The following is a 24,361-nucleotide window of genomic DNA, read 5'->3' as shown; positions in this document are numbered from 1 at the left end:
CCAATGATCTGATCTTCTAAATGATTTAACCTTACATACCGAGGAGTCTTCTAACTTTATATTTCCCTTCTCTGATCTTCAGTCACTATTTAATTTTTTGATACTACTGGAGTAACTAGTTCAACATTTTGTTTTGCTAAGGATGCTACCAGTTCAATTATGATCATCTCCACTTCCCGTTCTCTCTCATAAGTTTTGATTTGACCTTTGTACAACTCATCCACCTTGGCATTAGCACTCTCCATAATTCTCTGCAATCTCTTGTTATAACATCTATATTTTTTCTTTCATTAGAATAACCAAGAAATATCCCTTCATCACATCTAAGATCAAACTTTCCAATGGAATCATCTCTCTTGATATAGAATTTACTACCAAAGATTCTGAAATACTTTACTGAAGGTGTATGACCAAACCATAACTCATAAGGTGTCTTACTGATGTCTCCTTTAATATGAACTCTGTTGAATGTGTATACCACCATTCTCATAGCTTCTCTCCAATAGATGAGGTAGATTAACTTCCATTATCATAGTTATAGTTGCATCCAAGATAGTTATGTTCTTTTTTTCCACAACACCATTTTGTTGAGGTGTCTAGGGGGGCGGACAATAGTCTCCTTATCCCATGCTTCTCACAATAACTAATAAATTTATTGGATGTGAATTCACCACCCTGATCTGACCTTAAGAATTTAATCTTCAACCCTGTCTCTATCGGAACTTTAGCTTTAAATATCTTAAAATTTTCAAAAGCTTTAGATTTTTCCTTCACAAAAGTAACTCACATCATTCTAGAATAGTCATCAATGATTAGCATAAAATATCTATCACCTTGAAAAACTCTTTATTCTAGCAGGATCACATAAGTCAATATTAATAAGATCAAGAACATCATTAAATTTATCTTGAATACTCTTAAAAGAAGTTTTGGCCTGCTTTCCCAATTGACATTCCTTACATACCGGATTATAGGGCTTCATAAACTTAGGTATATCTCTAACAGCCTTAGTTGAACTAATCTTTACAATGCAATCAAAATTCATAGGACACAACCTCTTATGCCATAGCCAACTCTCATGAATTTGTGCAATCAAACATGTCTTCTCACCGGAGTTAAAATGAAAGATGCTACCTTTAGTCTATGTATCGGTTGCAATCTCCAATCCATATTTGTTAATGATTTTGCATTTTCCATCCTTGAACTGTAATTGAAATCCCCTATCCACCAACTGTCCTACAGTCAAAATTTTATGCCTTAAACCTTCAACATAATTAACATTATCAGTATTATCCTTACCATCCAATGATATAGTTCCTCTTCCTCTGATCATGCATGCTTTGTCATCTCCAAATCTAACCAGTCCACCATCAAATTCTTGTAAAGATAAAAACTTCCTTTTATCTCCAGTAATATTATGTGAACAACCACTGTCTATCACCCATTCATCCTTGTCTTTAATTCTAGCAGCAAGGGCCTTTTCTTTATTTTGAATAACAGGTACCAAAGCATCTTCCTTATTAGACAAAAATACCCATTCCTTACCACTACCGGATCCACTAGCTGAATCTTGTGTCGATTCATCATCAGAATCAGTTACACCTTCCTCATCCGCATAGTAACATGATTTGTCTTTGTTTCTCCTATACTTATGCTTGTTCTGATAATCATGGTTAGGCCTAAAATATCTTCTAGCTCTCTCTTCAAATCTTGAATTCCTCTTAGGACATCTAGATGCAAAATGACCTACCTTATTACATGAAAAACATTTAAAAGGTGATTTTCCTTCATACTTACTTCCAGCGGGACCTTTAGGTACTCTTCTAGCAAATAAGGATTCCAGTTGCTCAAACTCTTCATCTTCTTTCTTCATTTCATCTAGTTCCTTCACATATAAATCTTTCCAATCACTCTTGTCGGTTGATGATGTAGGTGCATGAAAAGAAATTTCAGTCTTTGCAGCTCCTTGAGGACCAAATTCTTTAATCTCAAAAGAAGACAATTTCCAACCAAAGTATCCCGATTAACAGAAGTGTTAGCCATTATTCTTAGCTCATTAATTGCAGTAGCCTTCATCTTGTAAGCCAGTGGAAAAGTTCTCAAAACTTTAAAAACAATCTCATCTTCGCTTAGAGATCCACCACAACAATGAATTCCCATAATAATTTCATTAATGCTTTCCATGAAAGCAGTTCTCCTTTCATCTTCTTCCATCTTTAGGTTCTCATACCTTACCTGGTAACCACCAAGTTTAACAATTTTAACAGTAGGGTCACCTTCATTCAAATATTCCAATTTATCCCATATAGCCTTCGCATTAGATTGGTTAGTTAATCCCATAATTTGTTGATCAGATAGAGTGGTCAAGAGTGCTTCTCTAGCTCCACAATCATTTTCAATATCCTTATCTAGGCTTGTCGGAGAAGGATTGCCATATACCAATTTATGAGGAGTATAGCCTTTCTCCGTGATCTACCAAATTTCTTTCCCAATACATCTTAAATGAGTCTCCATCTGAATCTTCTATACTCTATAATTTGTCGAATCAAGCTTAGGGGTTTCTCTATGGAAAACAGATGTAGTTGAATTATTAGTTTCCATAGGATCTTCCTCAATTGGTTAAGCTTTTGCAAAAGAAGACCAAGCTCTAATACCAATTGTTAGGATAACCACTGGACAATAGAGGGGGGATGGTGAATCTGTTGGCATGTTTGGCATAATCGATGAAGATGAGATGATGGTGGATGACTGTACCAATATAGGAAGATGACATGATCAGTTATTTATATTGTCATTGATGACAACCAGGTTCAACTGATGTTTAATGATATTTACAATTGGTTTTGGTGATTGACTTGTTGGCTTAGTGATTTGGCTACTGGAGTAAGAGTTTGATAGTTTGACAAATTTTAAGGGCAAGGCTGCAAATTATGACATTAACTGGTAAAGTAGACAAATTTTAATGGAATCAGGTGATTGGTGATGTTTGGTGACTTGTGGTTTGATACATAAGCTGTTAGGCTCAATATAGAAAGCTAATGTACTGAGAGGGGAGGGGTGAATCAGTACTCCAAAACTTTTCCTTTGTAATAAGCTTACTATTATGCATAAATAGAATAGTGCAGTAACATAAAATAAAACTATAATCAACAGATAACAGTCATACATGATTCACTCCATAACACATATATTTTGGTCATGCAAAAACTCTTGGTTAGAGAGAAAAACTGCGGTGGGGATGGCACCCACAACTTCACTACTGCAATAATAAAGAATGCTCGGTTAGAGATACATTTAGCTATTTCTGATAGCTTACCCTGTTAGGAGTATTAAGATCAGTTAGATCTACCTTACTAAAGGATTTGTACAACACTATATAAGTGTAGCACCTGGTTAAAGGATTTACAATTTATAGACTTGGTTAGAGTCTTTTACCCTGTTAAAGGTTTCTCTTACAACTTCAAAATATTACAATATAATCATTACAAATATCTGCAACTTTACATCTGAAATGTTAAAGCAGATTCTATGTGCTCTGAATAATATTACCTAGCTTGTAGCATACCTCGGTAACCCATAATGAAACTCGGTAAACCCTTCTATTTACTCTATTCTTCAACTGTTCACTGATAACCTTCTCGGTGACCTCTTTGTGTCTCTATAATAGTCTTCCTTCATGTATATACACTGCTATCTCATTGCATCTCTTATCACATCATATCATGTCTTATATCTAACCCTAGAATCATCCTGTATATATAGATCTCTTATAGCAGTGATCTGATTCATTGCTTCGATCTTACAAAAAGATTCTTCGATTAAACAAAATATCTCATAGGTTAGATTGATCTTGTAATCATTCACAATCTCCTAGTGCAATTTCCAATGCAAAAAAAACGGTTAGATGTGTCTCAATCTTGTAACATGTTTTCATGTGCATGTCCAGGTTCAATGTATCTAGTAAGATGTTTCACTCGGTGAATATCAACTCGCTGAGTTAACTTTACCACTTGGTAGCCATGAACCTTTACTCGGTAAACAGCTCGGTGAATACTGTGTTCTATGCCTGCTTTCTTCAGTAACCAACTAGACTGTTCATACCGACTTCTATGTGTGTACCGACTAGATGATTCGATAATACTAACTGACTAGAATATAGTATGGCTTTGGATATGAAACTAATACCAATTTGATAAGTAGTAATAATCTCCCCTTTTGACATTAGTTGAGATGTTTGGCAAAAACTACTTACAAAGTCATAACTCAAAAAAAAAATATATCCTTGACAAAATGACTATACTTGACAATATGTACAATAGTCAATAGTATATGTAGATATACTCCCCTTATCATTATCCTGTACATAACTCTAAATTTTGCATGTTCGGTTTGGTTCTGTACTGTACTTGTGTGCTCTGTATATTCTACATATTCTGCTCGATAGACTCCCCTTGTACACAATACTCAAAATTGTGTTATCAAAACTGTACTATTCTCCAAGTGTAGAATTACTCCCCCTTTGCTGGGCTTTCCTCCCCTGTGTAGTAACATAATATTACTCTCCATTTTTGACAAACATTAAAAACTTAATTTGCATCCGGAGGCGGTAACTGATCAAAAATAGTCTTATACTTGGTTTGGGCATCAGTGAGAACGACTAAGAGTGAGTCCTTGAGACTTTCCATTAATGAGTTATGTGCTTGAATATCAGATAAGAGTGATATCAAGCCATCAAGAGTGCTTCCCTCTTGGGTAGTTGATAAGCTTGTAGCTCAGTTAAGCTGCTCTTGGACTGATGAGAGATGAGGAAGGAATAATGTTTGAAGGGTCATTATATCCATCCTAATTTTGTGCTCGTCATTCCTCAGTTCTAACTATTGAGCCATGAGTTGTTGTAGCTTTTTATAAAAAGTTTGAACTGAATTAGGCTCAGTGGTCAACTTGGAGGAGAGATCAGTGATCTCTTTCTCAATTGCATTAGTTTTATTTTTGATGTCTTTAATAAATAAAGAAAATGTACACAATTTCTGGAATAAATAAAGAATGTGCTTGAGTTGAGGGGTCAACTTAGCAATGAATTTGACAAGTTTTACCTTGCCAACAGCAATTGATTTTTGGACTTCCTCTATCATTTTTTTGTGGGCTCTTTATCCTTGAGCTTGCTTAGGTATTCGGATGCATCAACTCCAAATTTTTCAATCCGATTAAGGAGTTCATCCCACTGAATATGGATGGCTGCATCGGTTGACACTGTTGCTAATGGTAGCATTTTTGTGAGCAGTGTCTTAACCTTTTGAAGTACCTTGTTCTTTTTCTATATTGCCAGTTGTTTCTCTTGTTCGGCCTTTTCTTTGCATAGTTCACCAAATTCAGTGAGTGCTTGCCCTTTTAATTTGGAGATGTCAACATTAGGCAACACGATCGGTTTAGATAAGTCAAATTTAAAACCATGCTTTCTCACCTTTTTCTCTTTTCCTTTTGTCTAGGGCACTAACACAAGTGCTTGTGAGGCATGCTATCCCTCGGTAGGTTGCTCGATAGATGCAACACTTTGCACTATTCTTGTAGCAGTTGCAGTGTCTTTGGATGGCTCGGTGCTAGGTGTCTCTGCTGTAATATTTGTTGTGCTTGTTTGTCCCTGAGATGATTGATCTTTTGTTGTGTCTGCTGCAGCTTCAAATTTATTACCTTCAGTAACTTGTTTGGTGTCCTTGGGGGCTTCGGTTGGTACTATTGGCTTCACCGGCGGATAAGGTTGAACTTGTTCTAAGACCGATTCACTAGACACAAGTTTTGCATAAGTGGTGCCTTCAATCATTTCTTGCTCTGGTGCGGCTTCATCCATTACATCTTCATCAATTTGTATTGTGTCAACTAAGTCTGGACCTTGCTTGGTGACATCTGGATCTTTCTCAGTGACATCAACAATTTCAATTTGAGATTGTTCACGGACATCCTTTTGTTTGAAGATCTCCTGCCACTTGGCCTTAGTCTCATTCTCCACGTCAATATATAGCCCATTCATCAATTTTAAGGCTCTCTGTTTGACAAGAAATTTTGAATTATATGTGGACAAATGCTCCTTGATTTCAACTATGGACATGTTAGGAAATAAGTGGACAAGACTTCTTTCTCTTATTTGTCTCTCTGAATCCATTGCATATTTCCATTTGTTATCAATATGCGAGGAGAGTTCACATGGAAGTGACTTTGCTAGTTCCAATGGTGCTAACCGAAACTTCAGAAGTGTACATATGATAGCTTCTTCAATTTGTCATTTCTCATCATTGTTCCTAGACTCATACTTAACATATCTAAATCCTGCAAACCCATCATATTCCTTAAGATTGGCACAAAAGTTTTCAACACTGTGAATGTTTGCCTTTTTGCTCTTCACAATCTGGAATTTGTTAGCATCATCAGACTCTATATCACTCGACTCTTTTGCCAAAATGAGTCTCCGAGTAGATTTCTTGTAAGTCTTTGTTACCTTAGGAGTGGCAACAGTCTTTTGTTTCTTTCTCGGTGATGCAGTTGATGCTCTAGCGTGGGGTCTCTTTGTTGGTGGAGTCGGTAGGGCCTTTGAAATGTCCTATTTCTTTCTTTTTAGAACTTTTCCCTTTGGCAACTCTGTGCTCAATGTTATTGCAGCCTCCTATGCTTTTGATTCTTCCTCGGTAATGGAAAGATGGCCTTTGACAGGTGTAGATGAGGATTCTTCTCTGAATTTCTCAGATAAAGCTTTTATCATCTTTGTTGCTTTCCTTGTAGCCTTAGGAACTACAATGCTCATTTTTACTTTCTCCTTTGCCTCTTCATAGGTTCCATACCTTAGTTCAGTTGCATGCCTTGGCAATGATAGATAGGCATCAATTTCTTGTTGTGTGATGTCATGATCAATTTCATAACCCATTGGTTGCAACGACTGAATCCTCAGTTCAACAACATTTACATAGCAGTAATCAGTGTCGACTTCAAAACAAATATTGTCCTTGTATTTTTCAACCAGCTATGGTGGGATCCTATACGTGTTGTGCACTTTCTCTTGGAATTTGCTAAAGTAATCATCCATGACATCATTAAAGTTATCTCCTAACTTCTTGATGTAATCATTGATCTAATGGGTGATAGGATGGTGTAGCTCCCATACTACTTTACCGACTGAGGGAAAGAACTTTTCAAAATAGAAAAACATACAGACAAGTAGTGAACCGAACTTGAGCGTGTTTGCCGAGTTGTTCTTCTTCAGCTTCCTTATTGTGTTCAGGTTCTCAAATAAGTTCTTTAGTAGTACTTCACAGAAGTCTACTTTCATTCCCTCCTTTACTATTTTGTAGGCCAGGTCCACTGCAGCACATGGTACATTGTTTTCCCTTGCAGATTGGAAGAAACAATAACCAATGACTCTGATTGCAAATTTCAGTTCAGCATCACTGACATTATTCAATTTTAGTCCTTGGTAATCAGATTCTACTCTGGTTAGACTGATTAGCTCCTTTTGTGATATCATTTTCTGTGCATGAGCATGATCATAGATGGGATATCCGGTGATCAGGTGAATGACTTCCTTCGTGATCTTGAACGGTTGCTCTTGTAGCCACATGAAATCATCATGTACTTTTCTCAATACAAACTTAACCCATTGGGGTTTGAGCACACGAGGATAGACTAGGGCTTCAGTTAATCCCTTGATTTTGATATGTTCAAATTTACTATCTAGTTTGCGTTAGTGCACAGTTCATCATATGTGTCACTAATCTCTACATGACTAAGTTCCTCAACACGGAACTTGGTAAAGAATCTGACATCTTCTACCAATAAGACTTGATCCGGGATGAGTGAAAATGCAGTTTTATCATCCGATTCTGAGGCGACTTTAGGAGTTAGGGAATACTTCAGAGATGGCTTCTCCACATTTTGGACAACTACAGGGTCTTGGATCTTGGGTGCCATGGTAGATCTTGAGTAAAAATTTGATAGGTTATCCTTAGGGTTTACAAGTAGCTTACTCTTTACACTCGGTAGATACTAGCAATTTGACTAGATCAGAAACCAACTAAACAGTGTGAATAGATTGATGTAAATACCTTGAAAATTCACTCTGAATGAAATTTGGTCGCTTTGATTCGCTCTGCTCTGCTTCTCGAAAACTTGGGTGAATGAAAATGACTGCAAAAACACTTTTAAGTACTCAAAAATACCTTATCGGGCTCTGTGCAAGTTAGGTCATGGTATTAAATGCACTCGGTTCACCTTTTACTGATTTACTTCATTTTCTGTTTTCACCGAGTATTCAACTTTGCTTTGTTAACCGACTTGATAGGTTTCCTATATACACCGACTTGACAAGTTTCCTGTATAGTATGTAAACTGACTAATTGCATCTTAACTATGCAGATTTTGAATTTTTTTCATAAGAAAATAGGAACTATTATGATTTAACTTTTATAGAATGCAGTCCCTTAATACCTTTAATTGACTAATTTGAAATAGGTGCACCTAACTCGGTAGAAAAGGTGCTTTCTTCATCGGACATAATTTCTTTCTTTTTCCAAATCATCTTGATTTTTTCTTTTATCTCCTCAGTGTCTCTTCTCGGTTGATCTCTGCAGTCTCCAGCTAAATGTCTAGCTTTGTGATAGTGAAAACATGCCATACCAGGATTTCTCCATGATCTCTGGTTGTTCATTCCAAACCTTATAAAATAGTTGGCACTTATATGTCCATATCTTCCACAACATCCACACCATATCCTCGTATTGTAATCCCATGGTACTGCTGCATATTTTTGGTAAGAATCTGTGTGAGTTCGGTAACCTCCAATGTTTTCTCAGTGTGGATACTTCATGTAGTTCTTTTGCTTAAACCAGCATCTCTCAGTGCTATGTCCATATCTATTGCAGTTTTTACAAAACCCTTTGAATTTTGCCTTCTGATGGTTGTTAACAGACTTTGTTCTACATTGATTAGGTATGTGACCATATTTATTGCAATTATAACAATATCCATTGGACTTAGACATATTTAGTTGCTTACCTTTTCTGATCTGGCATATGTTGGCAGTATGACCTTGATTTCCACAGTAGTAGCAAATAGGCTTCTTCCTTTTGATGTCATTTCTTTTTTCAACTTGTTTTGATGATTCTCCTTTCTCGGTAGTATTAATTCCTTTGTAACCGAGTCCTCCATCTTTGCAGAATCTTCTTGTATTCAGTTTCTCATCCAACATCTTTGATGCTTCATAACTTTTCTCCAATGATTCTTTGGATTTCTTTTTTGTTTCAAGTTCACCAGTCAACCTTGATACTTCAAGTTTCAATGATTGATTTTCATCATTCTTCAGAATTGCTTCATCATGAGCATAACCTAGTTGATCTATCATTATTTGTTGAATACCAGTTATCCTCATGATTTCATCATCCTTATCAGATACTAGAGCTTCAAGTTGTTGTTTCTCTCTTTGTAGTTCTCTTCCTTTATCCTCAGCTCTCCTTAATGCATCTAGATTTTCAGTCATTTGTGTACTAAAATGTTCATGTTCTCTTTTCATTGCTTTTAGTTGATCAGCCAATGCTTTGTTCTTTTCTTTCAACATTCAAATCATTTCTTCAATTTCTTCAGATATACTGTTCTCAGATGATGTCTTGATTTGTTCCACTAGCTCTTGAGAATCCTGCAAGTCATCAGATAATCTTCTCCTTACTTTCAGAGATTTTTGCATTTGCCTCTGCATGTTTGTAATCACTTGATTTGCATTATCTAACTCTTCTTGAAGATGCACAATCCTCTGAGATTTTTTGTAGCCTTCCATTGCTAAGATCTTTCTCTTCAAGTGGTTAAACCCTTTTCCAAGATTCAAGCTCTGATACCAATTGTTAGGCCCAATATAGAAAGGTAATGTACTGAGAGGGGAGGGGTGAATCAGTACTCCAAAACTTTTCCTTTGTAATAACCTTACTATTATGCATAAACAAAATAGTGTAGTAACATACAATAAAACTATAATCAACAGATAATAGTCATACATGATTCACTCCATAACACATATATTTTGGGCACGCAGAAACTCTTGGTTAGAGAGAAAAACTGCGGTGGGGATGGCACCCACAACTTCAGTACTGCAATAATAAAGAATGCTCAGTTAGAGCTACATTTAGCTATTTCTGATAGCTTACCCTGTTAGGAGTATTAAGATCAGTTAGATCTACCTTACTAAAGGATTTGTACAATACTATATAAGTGTAGCACCTGGTTAAAGGATTTACAATTTATAGACATGGCTAGAGTCTTTTACCCTGTTAAAGGTTTCTCTTACAACTTCAAAATATTACAATATAATCATTACAAATATCTACAACTTTACACCTAAAATGTTAAAGCAGATTCTATGTGCTCTGAATAATATTACCTAGCTTGTAGCATACCTCGGTAACCCATAATGAAACTCGGTAAACCCTTCTGTTTACTCTGTTCTCTGACTGTTCACTGATAACCTTCTTGGTGACCTCTTTGTGTCTCTGTAACAGTCTTCCTTCATGTATATACACTGCTATCTCAATGCATCTCTTATCACATCATATCATGTCTTATATCTAACCCTAGAATCATGTTGTATATATAGATCTCTTACAATGGTGATCTGATTCATTGCTTCGATCTTACAAAAATATTCTTCGATTAACAAAATATCTCATAGGTTAAATTGATCTTGTAATCATGCACAATCTCCTAGTGCAATTTCCAATGCAAAAAAAATGGTTAGATGTGCCTCGATCTTGTAACACGTTTTCATGTGCATGTCCAGGTTCAATGTATCTAGTAAGACGTTTCACTTGGTGAATATCAAATCGATGAGTTAACTTTACCACTCGGTAGCCATGAACCTTTACTCGATAAACAGCTCGGTGAATACTGTGTTCTTTCTTCAGTAACCGACTAGACTGTTCATACTGACTTCTCTGTGTGTACTGACTGCATGATTCGATAATACTAACCGACTAGAATATAGTATGACTTTGGATATGAAACTAATGGCAATTTGATAAGTAGTAACCTAAGCTTTTATGATGGATTTGAGTATGTAACTGGAACCACATCCTATGATGGTTATTGGAAGGCATGTTTTCAATTTCTGATAAAGTTTTGCCAGGCTTTAAGAAGGGTTTAAGGACCGGTAAAGAATTCTCTTAACTAGTAATGATTTTTGGTTTGGAGGTGATCTACATAAAGTTCACGTGTTGATGATAACACAACACAAACCATGTGATGAGTTCGAAAGATGATTTTTGTGCATTTGGAGAACAAATTTCTTGGGAATGTGCTAAGGGTTTGACTTTGTACCAGATCAACTTGTTGTGATGATTTATGGTCGTTCAATGAGCGATATTGATTTTTAATTGATTGTAATGATAACCTATGATGATCTGTAATGAGTTGTAAAGATATTTGATGATCTATTTAGTAATTCTTATGATTTTGATCCCGACCTAGTTGTAAAAGTTATTTATGTCGGCAAGGTTGATGTTTTGTAGTATTGGTGATTTTGAGAAGTGTGAGAATCTGAACCAGTGTGTGTGAGAAGATCTGCCGGAGAGATGCAAACTTAAAACTTAATTAGATCTGATCAAGGAAGAAGTAGAGTTCTATAAATAGATCATTCATTGTTGTTCTCTAATAATTACAACATTTAAAATCTCTTAACCGGGTAGGTCCTAAAAGGCCTCACATTGTAAAATCCCCTAACAAGGTGACTCAATATCTGAGTTCTAAATCCTCTTGTGAGGTTGATCCTAATAGATCAAAGCTTCTAACAAGGTTGAGGTAAATCCCTTAACCAGGTGACTCCTAACCGGGTCTTCTCCTAATAGGGCATCCTTGTAAGCTTCTAACCGGGCTTGGCTCCTAATAGGGCATTCTAAAAGAGTGCAAAATATTTGTGGGTACCAATTCCCGTCATGGTTTTTCCCTATTTGGGTTTCCACGTGAAAAACATGGTATTCATGTGTGGTATGCTTTTCTTGTGATGTTCATGTTTTATTTTTGATAACCGATAAAGATAATTTATGTTTGTTTATCAAAGATCTTAAAGTTGTTACCGGTATTGATGATTGATGAAGAATTCTGATCAGTTAATAAGTTGGTAACTATATTTGTTGATATGATTAATAAGTTTGCATAAGAGGAAATGATTATCTAGATCTAATAAAGAAATCTATTATGAAGATTTGGTTTAAGTGTTCAATGCTTTTAGATCTGAGATAAGTTTGTTTTGGTGTTGAAAGTTTCAGTTTTTGTTAATACTAATTCACCCCCCTTTTAGTATTAACTAGATCCTCTAGGTTTATCAGAATTAGTTGGCAACAGATTATAAAACTTTAAGTTAACAAAACCTTCTACCAGAATGCATAAACCAAATATCAGAATAGTAGATGTAACAGTTAAGCATAAACGTAAATTGCAAAATAATTAGCCAACCATCCATAACACATGACACCAAAATTTGTATGTGGAAAACTCGATAAAGGGAAAAACCATGGTGGGAAGCCTACCCACAGTCAGATAATACTTCTGCAGCAAGTATGTGATTACAATAAGAGGGGCCCACACATTCAGGAAGGCTCATTGCCTAGAGCACACTGCTCATCACAAAAGGAGCCTCACCGACTACAAAGAAATCTAGACTACAATCCAGAAAGATGAGTGAACTGCAAGAATAGAATCTCCTATTCTTGAGTATAGTTTTGATTAAGAAAAATACCAGAGGTCTTAAACCTCTTCCACAAACCCCATTTGATCACCTATGATTTACCAAAACCTCTTCATATGATTACAACATCATTCACACATAGATAATCCTATATCCCATAAACCTACGATCTACAAAGAGATCTTACATCATATTTATACCAACTTGGGACCTAAACAATTAGGTTGGCCACCTAAAAGATAATACAATAGATATGTTACATAATTCTGCAAACCAATGATAAGCCATGTCGGCCTAAGACCAAAACAACATAATCCAAGCAATAAATCCAACTGGTGACACATCGGGAGTATCAACCAACACATTACACAAATTGGTCCATAACCTAGCAGAATTAGACCAAGCCTATAATAGGTTGTCATAAGCCAAATGAAACACTACTGATCAACTGGAACATGAACAAGATAGCCATCAACATCCTGATAAACTTCTAGAAGCCGCATCGACACCACTTATCAGATTCATCAAAAGATCTTCATCGAAGCGTTGTCGATAAAACCCTTACCGATAACCAAGATGCTTACTAGAACAAATGATAGCATCCAGATAATCAAATCCTGAACCAACTAAATGTGATACACATCAAGAACACATGAATAACCAATCCAAGACAATACCACAAGCTGGACCAAATTGAAGAATAGCAGAGATGGTCCCCAGATCAATATCATAATCCAACCACTCTATCGGAAGCTGGTAGATAGTAAAACAGTTAGTGTTGACATCAATAACAAAATATCAATGCAACACATAATCAATTCCTCCAAATTCCCAACAATGTGATGGTGGACTTTGAGGCCAATTTGAACATACGTTTTGTGAATGGGTACTTGGAAAAATGTGGAGGTTAGTGTGAAAGGGGTTAAGTAGTGAATTAAATTTCAAGTAGACTAGATGAAATAACCTTTTCACACATTTAGCGCTCTATTTAGGCTCCAATGGTTTGTAGATTCCAACGTTATCATCAATTAAAGAGCTAGAGAGATTTATTTTGAAAATAATACACAAATAATGTTGCAAATGTGAAGTTGATGGTATATCAATATGGTTGCCATTGATGTGTTAGATAATTCAGATAACCGGAAGACAATTGAGAGGGGGGGGTGAATCAGTTGTCACAGATTACAGGAACCATTAGTAATTTAAACTTTAACACCAAAACCCAAAACATTAATATCAGAATAGCAGTTAAACCAATTAAGTTTAAAAAATAATCACATAATAAAAGCCATCCACATAACATGAAGATTTGTATGTGGAAAACCCAGTAAAGGGAAAAACCACGGTGGGAAGCCTACGCATAGTCAGATAATACTTCTGCAATATGTGAATTACAATGAAGGGGCCTGCATTTGTAGGAAGGCCAACAACCTAGAGTGCATTTCTCATCATAAAAAGATCCTCACTGACTACATACAAATCTAGACCACAATCCAGAGAAGTGTTGAACTGCAAAAGAGAGAATCTCCTATGCCTGAGTACAGTTCTGGTTAAGCTCAATACTAGAGGGCTAAATCCTCCTACATAAGCCCAATTTGATCTCCAATGATCGACCAACTAATCTGCCTGAATGATATTACATTATTCACACATTACATTCCTTGACCACGAACTCTTACATTAACCATGATGATCTACAATGATATGTTACATCTATATATACAAACCCTAGACCATAAACAATCTGGTCAGCCACCAAATAATAAACTGATTACATAATTACAAACCATGTCGGCCTTAGACCAAACAAATAATATCAACACATAAGAAATCCTAGAAATACATCAATAGGTCCTATCCACATGTTACATTAAAGTTAGTCCATAACTTAGATCAACAGGGACCAAGTATAGGTCCACACGCTTCAGCAATGATCTCTAACTACCAAGTCTTGAAAATGACCACCAATAGCATCCCGAAACTCCACCAGAAGCTGCACCAACACCACTTATGAAATTCATCAAAGATCTCTATCAGAAGCTCTACCGGTGAAACCCTCATCAGAACCAGAAACCAATCTTCTAAGAAAGTAGGATAGCATCCGATCACCACACCAAAACAAACTAACCAAATATGAGTATAAGTAGCATGAACAAGCCAATTTCATCATCAGATTATACCAAATCCTACCAGATCATACCGGATCCAAGTTAACCAAAAACCACTCAGCCTACTGGGACCAGAAGGGTGTCGGTAATGTTAGGGTTTCAAGCAGATCTGAAGCAAATATGAACTAACAATTATATGCAGATTTAAATAAAAAAGATAAAGAAATAAAATAGGACACAGATAACACAGAGATTTAACGTGGTTCACCCAAAATGGGTTACGTCCACCATACACAGCCATCCAATCTTTCTTCTTATCCAGCAAAAATAGTACATCAACATTACAATGCCTTAAGCATCCTAGCCGCTTATAACATGCAATTTTAGGGCAACCAACAAAGTCGACCTTTTTAGGGTTTTATTACAATGTCAGTTTTTATCAACAAAAATGGCAAATTTTTTTTCCTAAAAAACCATTTAGTTCCAATAACATTTTTATTTATAGGTCGGGGAACCATGGTCCATGTGTTATTTTTCTTAATCTGATATAATTCTTCTTCCATAGCTTTAAACCAATATTCATCTTTACATGCCTCAATTACTCAAATCGGTTCAACTTCTGAAATTAAACATACCTCATTAGTTGTCAATATTCTTCTTGTCATCACTCAATTGCTCTTATCCCTAGTGATCTGATCTTCTGAATGATTCAATCTCACATACCTAGGAGTCTTCTGACTTTTGGTTCCTCTTCCCCGTTCTTTAGTTACTGTAGAATTCTCTGATAATGCTGGAGTAACTGGTTCAACACTCTGTTGTAGTAAAGGTGCTATCGGTTTAGATATAATCATTTCCACTATTGGTTCCTCCTCATAAACTCTTATTTGACTTCTTTTCAGCTCATCTACTTTGACATTGGCACTCTCCACAATTCTCTGTAATCTCTTGTTATAACATATATATGCTTTGCTTAACCTGCAAACCATATATGTATAATGTGATAGTGAAAAACCATTAGGTTGCTCAATATAAACTCCCTCATCAAGATCCCCATTCAGAAATGCACATTTATTATCCATCTGATAAACCTTGTAGTTTTTATAAGCAACATAGGCAAGAAATAATCTTACAACTTTAATCCTAGCTACACGTGCAAAATTCTCTCCATAATCAATTCCTTCCTTCTAAGAATATCCTTTACAAACCAATCTAGCCTTATTCCTTATAACTTGACCATCCTCATTCAATTTATTCCTAAAAACCCATTTAGTTCCATTAACATTTTTATTTTTAGGCCGGGGAACCAAGGTCAATGTGCTATTTTTCTCAATTTGATCTAATTCTTCTTCCATAGTTTTCGACCAATATTCATCGTTTCATGCCTCAATTACTGATACCAGTTCAACTCATGAAATTATACGTACCTCATTAGTTGCCAGTATTTTGTTTATCATCACTCTATTGCTCTTATCCCCAATGATTTGATCTTTTGAATGATTCAATCTCACATACCTAGGGGTCTTCTGACTTTCTATTTCTCTTCCCTGTTCTTCACTTACTGTAGAAATCTTTGATGTTTCCGGAGTAACTGGTTCAACTCTTTGTTCCAGTAAAGGTGCTACTGGTTGAGATATAAAAATTTTCACTGCTAGTTCCTTCTCATAAACTCTGATTTGACCTATTGTTTAGCTCATCTACTTTGACATTAGCACTCTCCACAATTCTTTGTAATCTCTTTTTATAGCATCTATGATAAGTCGATGTTTTGACATGTTTTTTATCAGGGGTCTTAGGTTTTTGGTATCTTCTGGTTTCCATTGTGATAATAAAGTATTGTGAATTGACTATATGTAATCCATGTTTTAAAACTGAACTTAAGAGGTCATGTTTGAACTTTGTCGGTTAATTCCTGCAGCTATGCCAATTTATTCCTGCAGCCAAATGATTTGTCCCTGTGATATGCGGATTATTTAGAATGATTTCATATGTGAGTTAATGAATGTATTTGTTAAGTAAGATACATATGCATGTCCTTGTAGGTTGTTTCTGTTTTAGTGCAGATAATAATTGATGTTGCGGTGGAGGATTTTCTTTCATGCCTAAGGACTGGAGAATCACTTTCAGATAGCTGGAGGTCAAACTGAAGGAGATTCAAGTGAGCGCAATGTATGGCATAATCAGATTAGTTGTACTTCACCATGGGAATTTAACTCTGGTGCATATTGAATTCATAAAATATCACTTTGGCATGCAAAGACTGTGGTTCAGTTTCAGATCCACAGTTCCTGCAGCCAAGCTCTTAGTTATCTCCTTCATCTGACAATTATCTACCTCTTCTTATGGGTGTAACTTGAGTTGTCCATTGTAGTTGATCTTTTCTTTATAATAATCTCTTCCTTCTTTTCTAAGAGTTAGACAGAATGGAAAGGGATTTAGTAGAGTTTTTGTCAAGCATTTTGAATTTTCTCTTTTATAATATGTAATCATCTTTCAAGAAGAAATGAATAAGAATATGTTATTCTGATCTATTAATAGTTCTTTGCTGAGAGTTTGATATCACTCATGCAAGGGGGCCCACTTGGTGAGTGATCCTGTGTTTATGATTATTGAAGTTAGTTTTTACTTAGTTGCAGTAAAAGTTCATGACTGGATTGTTCCTGTAGCCACTGGAAATAGATCCGTTGACTGTTCCTGCAACCAAGATAGAACGGTGTGATTTCTGTTATTTTCATTACATCATTTCAGTAGTGTTTTGTGAAGCTTTCATGTAGCCTTTTATGATTTCCATTCCTATCTTTCCTTTCTGCATAATGTTAGTCACTGCAATAATGTAGAATAATCATTTAAGAAGCCTAGTGCATATATATTGTAGACCCATTTCAAGTTTTATGTTCCTGGATTGACAACTAAATGAACACCAGTCATGAAAATAGTAAACTCTACCATATGAATGTCCAAACTTCGGATTGAGATTTCAATTAGAGGTATTATTATTGTCATTATAGTTGGGGTAGACATTTTTGGCATCGTTGTCATTGGGGGATTTGATTAGCAAATTGTTGTCATCATTGTAAGCAGCAGAAGAAAGATTGTAAATGTAAGATGGTTGCAAATGTTGAAGTACCTGATTTCAAACCAATTCAAGTTGAGGATGAACAGGTCTTCTATGTTGCTCAAAGAAGACCAAATTTTCAAAGACAAGGTATGCCACCTGATCCACTTTCCTTTTCTGGTTATAGTGGTAATTCTTATGCACCAAATAACCAATGGCAACCATAGTATTCTCAAAATTTTGGTCATTATCCACATTGGTATGGATCACAAGGCCAAGGACAACAATTTGCTAATCAAATCCCCCAGTGGTAGCAGCCACAAGGAAATTGGTATCCACCTCAGGGTGCAGGGAACCAATTTCAAGGGAATTGGCAACCTACCTCTCAATGGAGGGGAAACCCATCATGGTCATCCTAATCTTTTAGATATCAGCTCCCTGCTCAGCAGCCACAACCTCCTGCTTTAATGCCACCTCCTACAGCTACAACACCACCTAAGCCAACACAACTGCCTACTCAACCATTGCCTAATCCAAATATCAAATCTCAGCAATAACAACAAGCTTATTTAGCTGATGCTAATCAATACCCAGCCTATTCTTTATCACTAGATGATATTCGCCTTCAATCTAACACAACTCTACCTAATCCCTCTCAACGAGTTATTACTGAGGTACAAGAAGAGCATCCAATCTCTGATCCTAAAGATGTAATACCTCATAATCAAATATTACCACCATTTCCCCATAGACTGAAAGACAAAGAAGTTTCCACTGAACAATAGCAAAGCTTTGATATTCTTGATCAACTGAAGCGTATTTGTGTTAAAATTCCATTGCTGCAAGCAATAAAGGATGTTCCAATATATGGTAAAGCATTGAGAGAAGCATGCCTAAAGAAACCTGGCAAAAAGAAAAAGGATCCACAAAAAGTTCATGTTATGGGTCAATTGGTTGATATTATGTTAGGAAAAATTGCTATTCCAAAGTATTATGATCCAGGTAGTCCTGTTGTGAGTATAGTCATTAATGGCAGTCAAATAAAAAATGTTTTAGTTGATCTAGGGGCAGCCATTAATGTAATGACAAGGGAAGTAACGAAATATCTAGAGATAGATAGTTTAAGGGCCACACCCACAGTTCTCCAACTTGTTGATGGCTCTGCAGTAAGACCTAATGGTATCATAGAAGATATAGTAGTTATTCTAGATTCTTGAGAATATCCTGCAGACTATATGACTTTATCTCCAAAAGAAACATTGGGGGGATATCCAGTCATTTTGGGAAGACCATGGCTTGCCATAGTTGATGCATATATTGGGTGTAGATGAGGAGACATGACTATTTCAGATGGAAGTTCCACAAAAACATTAGCCTTGTATTCCCCTGCACAACCTCAACTTGAGCAGCAACAAGTTGTTTGGCCTATTTTGGGAGAAGAATCTGAAGAAATTGACTCTATTAATCACCTTATGATGATTAATTGAGTGCCACTCATGCAGTTATATGATGAAGAATCAATCCTTTATAAGGTCTTGATAAATGAATTAATAGAAGACCAAGAATTGTAGGAATTGGTTCTGAATATTGTAGGGTTGGACTTTCCTGCAGCCACTGATATCTTACATACCTTGTTGCCATAGGAATTGTTATATTCTCATATTTCTGATATAAATTAGATTGATCTTACTATCAAGATAGAGGTTGAATTGGATAAATATTTGAACATCAATAAGAATATAGCAGATACTTAGAAGGATAGCCTAGTGGACTTGCTAAAACTCCATAGAAATGTCTTTGCATGGGATTACAAGAATATGAATGGAACTGATCCAATAGTTTGTACTCATCGCATTTACATAAAGGATGAGTGTTGCCCCCTTTAGACAACCTCAAAGAAGAGTCAATCCTACCTTGAAGGAGATAGTTAAAGAAGAATTGCAGAAATTGTTGAAAGCTAGGTTTATCTATCTTATCTCTAATAGTCAATGGGTATCTCCTTTGGTGATAGTTCCTAAAAAGGGAGGCAAATGGAGAGTATGTGTTGATTATAGAGCCTTGAACTTAGCCACAAGGAAGGATCATTTTCCACTACTATTTGTGGATTAGGTATTGGATTCTCTTACTGGTAAGAGATATTTTTCATTCTTGGATGGATTTAATGGCTATAATCAGATACAAATAGCTCCTGAGGATCAGGAGAAAAAAATATTTACTTGCCCATGGGGCACTTATGCATATTTTGTTCTTCCTTTTGGGTTGTTTAATGCTCCAGCCACTTTTCAAAGGGCAGTGATTAGTATTTTTTCTGATATTTCTCAAGATATTATGGAAATTTACATCGATGACTTTACAACCTATGGTTCTGAATTTGATCAAGCATTAGGTAATTTGAAGAAAAAATTTCAATGGTGTGAAGACTACAACTTGTCTCTAAACAGTGAGAAGTGTTTCATTGTGATGGAAGAAGGAATAGTCCTTGGTCATCATATATATGTATAAGGCATACAAGTGGATCCAGCAAAGATTGAGGTTATTCAGCATATTAATGACCCTGTGAAGCAGAAGGATGTGAGAAGTTTTATTGGCCATGCTAGATACTACAAAAGGTTTATCAAAGATTTCAGCAAAATTGCAAGTCCCTTATATACACTGCTTACTAAAGATGCAAAATTTAAATGGACCTAAGCATGCAATGAAGATTTTTTAAAGCTTAAGCATGCTTTGACTCAAGCACCAGTTCTAAAAGGACCTAATTGGTCTCTACCATTCCAAATCCATACTGATGCATCTGATTATGCTATAGGAGCAGTGCTGGGACAAAAAGTTGACAAGTTGGAAAATGCAATATATTATATCAGCAAGAATTTGTAAGGGCCTAAATTGAATTATACAGTTACTGAAAAGGAAATGCTAGCTATCATATATGCCCTTAACAAGTTTAGACACTATATTATAGGGTATCTCATATTTGTGCATACAGATCATACTGCAATTAGATATCTCATGAATAAGCCATCAATTACTAGTAGATTGGCTCACTGGTTATTGTTGATGCAGGAATTTGATATCACAGTTGTTGATAAACCAGGGAAGTCTAATGTTGTTGCAGATTATCTTTCACATCTTCAATTGCATGAAGACTCTACAATGATAGATGACACTTTTCTAGATGAGCATTTGTTTCTCATACATGCTCATACTCCTTGGTATGCTGATATTGTCAATTATTTAGCTATAGCTAAGATGCCAATTTCTTTTTCTACTAAGGAAAGAAGGTTGCTAGTCAAAAAAAGTTTTAACTTTTCATGGATTGTTGATTGTCTATTTTATACTGGACCTGATCAAGTCATGTGAAGATGTGTCAGAGAGGATGAAACATATGACATCTTGCATGCATGTCATGATGAGCCATGTGGAGGTCATTTTATTGCCAAAAGGACAACACTGAAAATACTCAATACTGGTTACTATTGACCTACACTACACAAGGATGCAGCTCAGTACACAAGGAAGTGTGACAGGTGTTAGTGAATGGACAAACCTACAAAATCTGATGAGATGCCACTATATCCTCAAATATCTATTACACCATTTGATAAGTGGGGATTAGATTTTGTTGGCCCCATTGATCCACCTTCTAATGGCAAATCTTATATCTTGGTATGTATAGACTATGTGACAAAATGGGTAGAGGCTAGAGCTATGCAACATGCAAGAGATAATAAGGTAGCTGAGTTTCTCTATGAAGAAATATTTACAAGGTATGGAGTACCGAGGGAAATTGTCTCAGATTAGGGACCTCAATTTACATCAACATTGATAAAAGCTTTGATCAATGAATACAATATAAGACACAGGAAATCTACTCCATATCATCCACAGTCTAATGGCCAAGTAGAAGTTACCAATAGAGAGCTTGAGGCTATTCTTACCAAAACAGTGTCTATCCACAAGAAAGATTGGTCTCATCGACTTTCAGAGGCAATTTGGGCATATAGAACAGCATGGAAAACACCAATTGGATTCACACCTTTTGAGATGGTTTATGGCAAAACAACAATGGTGCCTATTGAATTTGAACATAAAACCTTGAGAACAGCTCTACAACTGAATATGACATTGTCTGAAGCACATAAGGAACGCATTTAGTAGTTAAATTCTCTTGATGAATGGAGAAAGATAGATGTTCAATAGACAAAATTGATTCAAAACCAAAGAGCCAGATGGCATGATAAATATATCAGAGAAAAGAAATTCAAAGTTGGTGACTGGGTACTCCTGTATGATTCCAGATATAAGGATGCTATGGGAAAACTCCAAACAAGGTGGTTAGGTCCTTATGAGGTAGAAGAAGTTTTTCAAAATGGAGCAGTTCGGTTGTCCATAATAGATCCTGTTCGATTTAAACTCTTAGTGAATGGACATCGACTATGACTTTATCACAAGCCAGCTACCAAAGAAGAGTTCCTGCAGCAGTTTTCTCCTCAAAATGAAGTACAAGTTCCTACAACAAATGGAAAGGTTCCTACAACAACTGCAAATGATTCAGTATCAATTCATGAGCTTCCTATTGCATTTGAGCATGTCAATAAAGGTGATGTTCCTGTAGCCTCTGCAGTGAACTTATTTACCATATCATAATAAAATATTTCCATGGGAATATTGTTCTCTGTACATAAAGTTCCATCCACTACGTTCCATCCCACTTTCTTACCTATCACTTCATTTCATTTCACCATCATTTTAACCCAATTGCAGGTACGTGTATATTGTACTTTATTTTAATTATGCATTTATTAGTTCATTATGATTTTAATCCTATTTTAATCCGCTCCAAACCTGAAATCTCGTCAGCCTGTGTGGACACGTGCTAGGTTAAGTTGGGGGGGTACTTGATGGTCCTTTTTCCCAATAGGATTTATTATCAGTTATTTGATATCCTGAATTGATTTCCTAACTGACTTTACTTATGATGATTATTATTTCACGCAAGTGAATAATAAGTTCTGCCACCAAAATTAAGATATGTAGATTTTAGTTTTTGTGAATCTGTCAAACATTTTGGTGAAGCTGCGGAAGTATCAGAGTAAAAGATGGGTGGTGATCTAATTCGCCATGAACCAATGGTCCATGAAGGGTTGCTACAGGATGTTGTCTATGTGCATTATTTCCAAAACCATGCCTAGCTGGATTATTTCTTGAGAATCAGGGATTTCAATGACAAAATAGCTACGAAATTTATGCATTCTTTTGACGAAGGAGAAGCTACAATTAAAAGGTTGAGGGTAATTGCTATAGAGCAATGAATTGTAGAGGTCACAGGGCTGCTACAGGAAGGAGAACTCTTTCCAGAATCAAAGGATGCAAGGAGTGCCACGACAGAGTTCACAATTTCTACTGATAGACCCTTAATGGTGGATAGACAAGGGACTAGAAGGGTTTCTTTGCCAGCACATTGGCCTCAAGTAGCTCTATATATTATGAAATATATTACATGTGAAGGATGGTATTCAAATCTCCATTCACCTCACTTCAAGTTACTTAGTCATCTACGTCATGACCAGCGAGTTAATGTCCCAAATTTCTTGTATCATCTCATTTCTATAAGTTCTAAGGAGACTAAAAAATATGGAAATCTCTCTGTTAGCCATCATGGATTGGTGAAGTTGCTGGTACAACGGTCCTTGAGAGATGTTTCACAAATGGAATGGGGTGTGTTTGAGGATATTCTACAATTTAGGGTTGATGAAGCCCCTATTGAAAATAATCCACCGGTTCAAGAAGAGATAGTTGCAGAAGATCTTTCTGGTGAAGATGAGGGTTTGCTTGTTGTTGAAGGAGCCGCAATTATTATAGAAGAAAATATTGAAGTAGAGTCAATCGAAGGACAACCCTCTACCTCTCTTCAAAGAGATTCACCTATTTTGCAAAGGGAAGGAAAAGAATTGGAAAAGGAGGAATCAGATGAAGAATTTGTTATCTAGCTACAAGAAGCGCATATCCCTCTTGTAGCCAAGAGGCATCGAACAAAAACAAAAACTTCTGCATCTATTTCAAAAGTGTATGTAAGGAGAACAAGAAGGAGGACACAGAAGACTCAACCTGTTAGTAATCCAGCAGAGGTTATTGCAGTAGAAACTTTGGAAGAAGAAGATGCTGCAGAGAAGGAAATGCAAGAAAACCCTGTGGAAGAGGAAATTCAAGAAAACCCTATGGAAAAAGAAATCCAAGAAGAAATTCAGGAAGAAGTTGTAATGGATAAGCTAGCAAATCTTGCTTCAGTGGCATTGCAATGTGAGGAGATTGCTGATGATGTTCTACAGCAACCTGAAGAAAATGTGGGAGATATGCCAATCCAGAATGAGGAGTTTATTGAAGAAATCCCATGGTCTAAGGTAGGACCTATTAGAACTCCTTCATCCCTAACTAGTTTATCAATTGCTTTAACATTTTTTAGGCAATGGGAAATAGAGAAGAATAGGTTGCAAGGGA

The sequence above is a fragment of the Cryptomeria japonica genome, chromosome 10, assembly GCF_030272615.1.
Source record: "Cryptomeria japonica chromosome 10, Sugi_1.0, whole genome shotgun sequence".
Lineage (NCBI taxonomy): Eukaryota > Viridiplantae > Streptophyta > Pinopsida > Cupressales > Cupressaceae > Cryptomeria > Cryptomeria japonica.
The sequence above is the reverse complement of the archived record's forward strand: the minus strand, read 5'-3'. Positions refer to the sequence as shown.